Source organism: Fukomys damarensis, unplaced genomic scaffold (assembly GCF_012274545.1).
Source record: "Fukomys damarensis isolate Sample0158 unplaced genomic scaffold, DMR_v1.0_HiC HiC_scaffold_5, whole genome shotgun sequence".
NCBI lineage: Eukaryota > Metazoa > Chordata > Mammalia > Rodentia > Bathyergidae > Fukomys > Fukomys damarensis.
This window is the reverse complement of record NW_022900917.1, coordinates 4,022,154-4,029,535: the sequence shown is the minus strand read 5'-3', so window position 1 is coordinate 4,029,535 and position 7,382 is coordinate 4,022,154. Positions and strand designations below refer to the sequence as shown.

The 7,382-nt window shown below is 42.8% G+C and overlaps 1 protein-coding gene across 2 annotated transcripts in view; it reads right to left on the bottom strand.

Moving 5' to 3' along the window:
- The window catches only part of Azin1 (antizyme inhibitor 1), a 26,469-nt gene that overhangs the window by 16,065 nt on the left and 3,022 nt on the right, over window positions 1-7,382 (bottom strand). For both annotated transcript variants that reach the window (XM_010612114.3, XM_010612113.3), the window contains exon 2: window positions 5,720-5,856. The gene's annotated coding sequence lies outside the window, so the exon portion shown is untranslated. The remainder of the gene's footprint in view (window positions 1-5,719; window positions 5,857-7,382) is intronic.

The following is a 7,382-nucleotide window of genomic DNA, read 5'->3' as shown; positions in this document are numbered from 1 at the left end:
CTGGTGTAGGATGAAGACACATCTGAAGCCAATGAAATAGATGTTAAAGCGTAATGCTATCTGGTTTCCTTGATCACACTGAGAACTACAATAAAATACTTGACTAAAGCTAGTATTAGCTGGGTGTGGTGGTGTAGGCCTATAATCCCAGTATTTAGGAGGCTGAGGTAGGAAGTTAGTTCAAGGACAACCTGGGCTGCATAGTGAGCTCAAGGACATCCTGAATGACATAGCGAGACCATATCTCCAACAGACAGAGCCAGTATTAGTAAAGCACTCATCTTATGGGGTTTGCCTTCATCTCGGAAAGTTCCGTCAATGGACAAGAGCGTCCCAACTCTAATATCGGAGGAGCAAGCCAGGGTCACTCCACCACCAAGCACCAGCCCAGCCAGACCCCAGCAGTCTTAACCTTAAGAGGAGTTGACAATGAAATCCTGTGTGCTGGAGAAGAGGGTTCACACTTCATTCCTTTTTTTGGAATGGGGATCAAACTCAGGTCCTTGTGCTTGCAAGGCAGGCAGTGGATCCACTGAGCTAAAAATTGCCAGCCCCAAGATACTTCTTCTTTTTTTTTTTGGTTTTTTGAGACAGGGTCTCACTATGTAGTTGAGACTGACCTGGAACTCACTATGTAGCCCAGGCTGGTCTCAAACTCACAGCATGCGCCACCACGCCTGCCCCCCAATACTTTATTCTTAAAAGAGACAAGATACTTTCTTTTTTTTTTTGGTTTTTTGAGACAGGGTCTCACTATGTAGTTGAGACTGACCTGGAACTCACTATGTAGCCCAGGCTGGTCTCAAACTCACAGCATGCGCCACCACGCCTGCCCCCCAATACTTTATTCTTAAAAGAGCCTGCAACTTTGAGATACATGTGATCCCTGTGTAAATGCAAAGCTCCACCATCAGCTACTGTGAAAAGCTAAAAGTTAATCCCATAAGAAATAAACTCTGCAAAAGAATCCAAGCATCTTAGGACACAGGCTTTCTAAACCTTTGCACTGACAAGCTCGCGCCACCACGCCTGCCCCCCAATACTTTATTCTTAAAAGAGCCTGCAACTTTGAGATACATGTGATCCCTGTGTAAATGCAAAGCTCCACCATCAGCTACTGTGAAAAGCTAAAAGTTAATCCCATAAGAAATAAACTCTGCAAAAGAATCCAAGCATCTTAGGACACAGGCTTTCTAAACCTTTGCACTGACAAGCTCAGGTGAAATGTCACTTGGAAGCCCGCTATTTTTCACAATGTGAAGGCTGAGTGGGTGCATCTGGGCTGGCCTAAGTGTTTCCCATCTTGCTGAAGGTCTAAAAAGCAGCCTGCAGACTCCTGGAATCTTGCAATTCTCTTAATGTTAGCAGAAACACCCCATCTATAGTTCTACAGCTACCAAAAGGAAGGCTGATGTTGACATTTGTTTTAAAGCACTGTGAATAAAGCTTTGCTAGAAGACTTTAGATATTAAAAGTTAACTGGAGGGGCTGGCAATTTAGCTCAGTGGTTCCGCTGCCTGCCTCGCAAGCTCAAGGTGCCAAGTTCCATCCCTGGTACTAAAGAAAAAGTTAACTGGCAAAAACATGAAGTGTGAGTCAGACGGTATGTTTTAGGCGAACCTGGAATAGCAGACCTGCCAAATTCACCCACCTCAATTTTTAATTCACCACAGGGACTCTCTAGGCTATAGGTGGCAAACCTATAGCACACAGATTGTTTGTCAAGACAAAAGATATTAATACATGAATTGTTTTTTCCAGGCTAAAAACCAGTATTCTAGGTGTTTTGTTTTATTTGAGATAGCCATCTCCCTATGTAGCCCAGACTGGCCTCAAACTCAGTGATCTTCCTGCCTCAGTCACCCAAGTGCTGGGGTTATAAGCGTGTGCCTGGCCAAGATGAAGGCAAACCCCATAAGATCAGTGCTTTACTCCATGCCTCGGGTTTAACTGCAGTGTTGACACTTTGTGATAAACACTAAGTGGGGTTTGGGGTGCCACTTGAGGACTCATCTCTAACAGGCTGCCATCACTTTTCTAGGACCTTTCCATCCTCTTCACCCAGAATGCAAACTCAAATCGAGGGGTATAATTATGGTGAACTTAATGAAATCATAACGAGATCCACTGGTAAAGGCAATAGCAGATCCACTAGTATAAGTCTGTCTGAATTGAAAGGTTTTAAAAATGTTCAATTGGTTACTATATCAATTAAAATTAGCATCATAGCTAAAATATAAAATTTGCCCACTGGAAAAACCTTATTCCAGCATAAAATCCTTTAAAAACTTTTGAAAAGGCCTTCAAAACTATTTCCACAGCTGGGTGTGGCGGCGCACACCTGTAATCCCTGCACTCGGGAGGCTGAGGCAGGAGGATGGCTGTGAGTTCGATACCAGAGACCAGCCTGGGCTATACAGTGAGTTCCAGGTCAACTTCAACTACATAGAGACCCTGTCTCAAAAAACCAAAACAAACAAAGAAACAAACAAACAAAAAGCAAACCATTTCCACAATTAGGGGCCCATGCATTCATCTGAGATACTGCTGCTAAAATGCCTGTCAAGATACATCCAGTGTTAGAGAGCTGGGGTGTTTCAGACAGCGGATGCTGAGGCCGTGATCAACCCCCAGAAAAAAAGTATTTTCACAATGCTCCCATGTTATATCATACATGTACTTTAAAAAGTAGCTTAAAAAAAAAGATTATATGAGCAACTTTCAGTGTTTACAGACACTGATGAACTATCTCAAAATTCAGATGGTTGACTGAGGACTTGCCCTGAAGCTAATGGTGGGGCCCAGCCGTCTGCACAGGAAGTCTACCTAGGTACGGAGCTCTAGTTCTGCACAGCACACAGCTCCAGCGGGCTGTGAAAGTCCCAAGGGCACTGTTTTAGACTCTTCCAAAGGATTGCGACTACTGCCACGGCTCCTCAGAAAATCTCAGCATCCTGGCTTGCCCTAGTGCAAACTGCCATGCATAGAGATTGCATTTCCAATAGGCGGGGTTTTCTCGTACATTAATTCTAGGGAAACCTACGAGACAACATCTTGACAACGTCAAGATTTGTCAGGTTGCAGGGCTGTGGCATAACACACGTGTGTGCAGAGCATCTGTAAGCTAACACATTTGCATGTGTACGTTATGTAACACTCCCCAAAAGAATGAGTCAGCACCCTGTAGTCCAGTACTTCTGAAGTCGTCTGGAAATACTACCATTAAATGCGATCAGGTACAAAGTCTCAGCACCAATTCAGGTCGGTTTTTCTCCCCATCAAGTATAGATCACATCAAGGAAGCTGTAAGGGTTTTGTTGAGCTTTTTGGATTTCCAAATAATATGAACAAGTTACTGTGGACCTTTACAGCAAAGCATAAAGCACTAGAGTTTCATTTACCATAATATATACTGTCCCTAAAGTATCATCTGTCCCCATCCCCTCAAAAGGGGGGGGCACTACGGCCCTTGGAAGCTCATTATTCTGAAGACTTCTCTTTCCTGTTTTGGCTTTCTGAGATATCAGCCTAGTGATACCTCAAATGCCTAAAAGGAAACATCACTAGAAACAGTAAATAAACTGCAAGATTTAGGTTCCAATTAAAGAATCAAAAGACGGCATATACTTTATTATGGTCTTCCTTAAAAGATGAAACTTGTCCTTGAATTTCCACCTTAGAATCTATTTTGGGTCTCCCACCCTTTATTATGTATCCCAGGCTGGCCTTAAACTAGTAGAGATTTTCCTGCCTCAGCCTCCTGAGTGTGAAGCTACCTCAACCAGCTCCACATCAGACTCATCTATTCTTGACTATGATGTCAACCAACCCCACTCCAAAGGCCCTGGGTCAAATCCCCAGGCCGTCAGGCCCACATGTCAGATATGTGGAAGTAGAAAGGAAACAAATGAGGGGTTGGGGATTTAGCTCAGTGATTCTGCTACCTGCCTTGCAAGAGCAAGGACCCAAGTTTGATCCCCGGTACAGAATTTTTAAAAAGCCAGGCATGGTGGCTCACGCCTATAATCCCAGCCCTCGGGAGGCTGAGGCAGGAGGATCGCTGTGAGACCAGCCTGGGATACATAGCGAGATCCAGGTCAGTCTCAACTACATAGTGAGGCCCTGTCTCAAAAAAAGAAAGACCAACGAAACTCAGGTAACGGACCTGGCACAGAGGCAGCAGTCCCATTTGTTTTTCACTTGCATACCAGCGGCCCAGATCAGGACAGGGATCTGTGCCTCTGCCCTAGGCGTGCTAGCCCTCACCATCTAAGAGCTCTGAAGGCACTCAACAGAGACCACTGTGCCTGCTCAGGACTAAGACAACTGTCGCATCGCAACTTCATTCAGAGATGGCATTCAGATAAACAATTTGCTCAAACCTACACAGGAGGAATGCCAGATTGGAAAGGCTTCATAGGACTTTCAAGAAAACATTCTCTAAACTGCTTTTTCTTGTTTTTAGCTTTAAAAACATGAGTTAACAACCAATGTATGAATGTATGTATGTTTTGGGGTTGTTTTTGATACCAGGGATCAAAATCGGGCCGTTGCACTTGTGAGGCAGCCTCTGGAACCACTGAGCTAAATCCCCAGCCCAACAACTAATGGATTTAAAATGTAGTCTAATAAAAGAACACTTTCTTGTTTTGTTTTTGAGACTAGGTCTGGATTTGTAGTCCAGGCTGGCCTTGAACTCATGGCATTCCTCCTGCCACAGCTTCCCAAGCGCTGGGATCACAGTAGGCACGTGTTACCACACTAAGCTACAACACAATATTTTATTTGACACAAGCTATTTCATAAGATCAGACTAAAATACTAAATTGATACTCTTAGCTTTTCTAAAAAGTCTAATGGCTATTCAAGTTTTTGGACAATCAAAAAAAGCCAGATTTAACACCAAAACCCACATATTGATAGCAAGAAATCTATACACAACACACAACCACACAAACCAGTAGTTGAAATTTAAACAAATGCTCATTAAGGAATTTTATTTCACACAGGCCTCAATTCTAAAGTCAATCCATACACAAAACATTAAGCAGTCCAAAGCTCCCAGGAGGCAGCGTGGCGGACAACAGAACCCTGCAGGGGTAAGGACGCAGCTCAGTAGGACCCCATGTTTTGCTTGTGCAAGTTCTCCCTTCCACTTCCAACACCAGTAAGAAAGAATGACTTTTCCAATTCAGTTCAAATATTTGCATCCACTAAACCAAATGGCAGAATGATGTGACAAATATCTTCCAAAAACTACTCTCCAACTTACATTAAAACAAGAACTATTGCTGATGTCTGCCAGGGAGGCCGAGGCAGGAGGACTGCCACAAGTTCAAGGCCAGCCTGGGCTACACTGCAAAGTTCTTGGCCAGCCTGAACTAATAGTGAGAACCTGTCTCAAAAAACTAAAAACAAACCTGAAATAGTACAATTTCCTAAAACTTCTCCTGTAAAATATACTAAGTATAGTAATATTTGTAATGTACTTAAGATAAATTTTAAGCAATCCAATGATTGGTGAAAACGCATTCAACTAATTCAGCCGTGACCATAACCTGTAACTGTCAAATCTGCCAGAGCTTTAAAACAACTTCAAGGTCACTACACTTAAAAAAGGTGAATGTAATTTTGAATTCTGAAAAATACTAAGCAACTGAGCACTCTCACTGCCCTCAATTTCACTGCATTAAGGCCCCACAGACGCGGAAATACTCACATGGACAAGTTAGGAGATGGAACCCCCTATCATCAGCTAGGTTCCCAAGGGGGCTCGGCGTTGAAGTCGAACTGCTCCCTATACAGCACCTCTCCTAGGCCTTCTGGGTAGTTGTACACTTGGTCAGAAAGTTCGCCCTAAACAAGGAAATAAAGGTAGCAGATAGTTTCACATTAGAAAATATTAGGCTAGTTTATGCTGCAAGCAGGTTGACTTAAAAAGTGAACTGTGGAATATTTTAGTTTTCATACTGTTCCATTAAAGTCACCATTAGACAAAATATTTTCAAAGCATTTAAAGTAGTACCAAATACTTTTTCATCTAGTAAGCCTTTCTAGGCTACTGCACTACACAGTGCTGAGCCTGACACCATGGTCAGCAAACCATGTTTTTTTATCTACCTACTCAAGAGATTCTGGCCTTTATCTAACTCTTACTTTTGTCTCCTAAAATCCAAATTTGTAAGTAGCCTAAAATTTAAAAATTTCCAGGTACCCCACCAACCTAACTCGGTATATCAGCAAGACTGTGAACATACAATGTTGCAGATAACCTTATCTGGAACTAGCCCCCCAAAATCCTTTCATTCAAGTCTAAATCCTTCTTTGCTTAAAGTGCAAGTTCCTACTACAGCACTATAAAAAGTTTTAAAATCTCATACATTATATATCTGAAATAAATCCTGAAAAATAACATCAGGCAAGTAAGCTTTTCTGATTTATCTCCTCATACACAGCCCATCTGATCTACTTCATTCTATTGCCACTAGAAGCAAGTGAATGTAAAAGTGTTTGGCACACTACACAAAATGCTAAGTGTTAGAACTGGTCACCACTCATGATTTGGCTGGATGGGTTTATCACCCGCAGGCTACAATGCTACACCTATGTTTATACTGGTCACACTGTTTTCACATCATATAACCTGACCTGCATTTGATGCAAAAGGGATGGTGAGAAGGAAGCCAAAAATCTGAACTGGAAACAAAAGGCCAGGATGCTGAAGGGTGTCAGATGCACAACAAGCACATCTAAAGCTTATGTCACCTCAAGACACACCTGGGAGGTAAAATGTCCTCCTACCTAGCAGGGGACACTGGCTACTCTTTTAGACACTCATAGTTGGTGAGGAAAGACCCCACACCAACTTGAAATCATGATTACAACTGTACACTAGACTCCAAGTTATGTACTAGTCCATAAACATTCCAATTCTTCCCACACTTATTTTTTTTCTTTGATACGCGAGATCAAACTCAGGACCTTGTGACTGTGAGGCAGGGGGTGGCACCACTGAGCTACATCCCTGTCCCCCCAAAGTAAACAAAAAGCCTACTTGTGCCAGAGACAGTTAATTCTCAATTACCCTAAGGAACAGGATAACTATCCTGGGTGAGACATTATTTGCCTCTCCCTACTATATCATCTATTTTGTTGCGCTCAGGGAACCCAGAGCAGCAATATGAAGCGTATTTTCATTCAACAAAAAGTAGGGTACAAAGGCGCCAAAATTTGAAAATCATATTTTAACAGATGTTAAAAAGAGGATGTAGGTGGGAAGGAGAATTTAGCTCAGTGGTGCTGTGTCTGCTTCGCAAGCGCAAGGTCCTGAGGTCCTGAGTTTGATCCCCAGTACCACGAGAAAGGTGGGGGGAGAGGAGGAG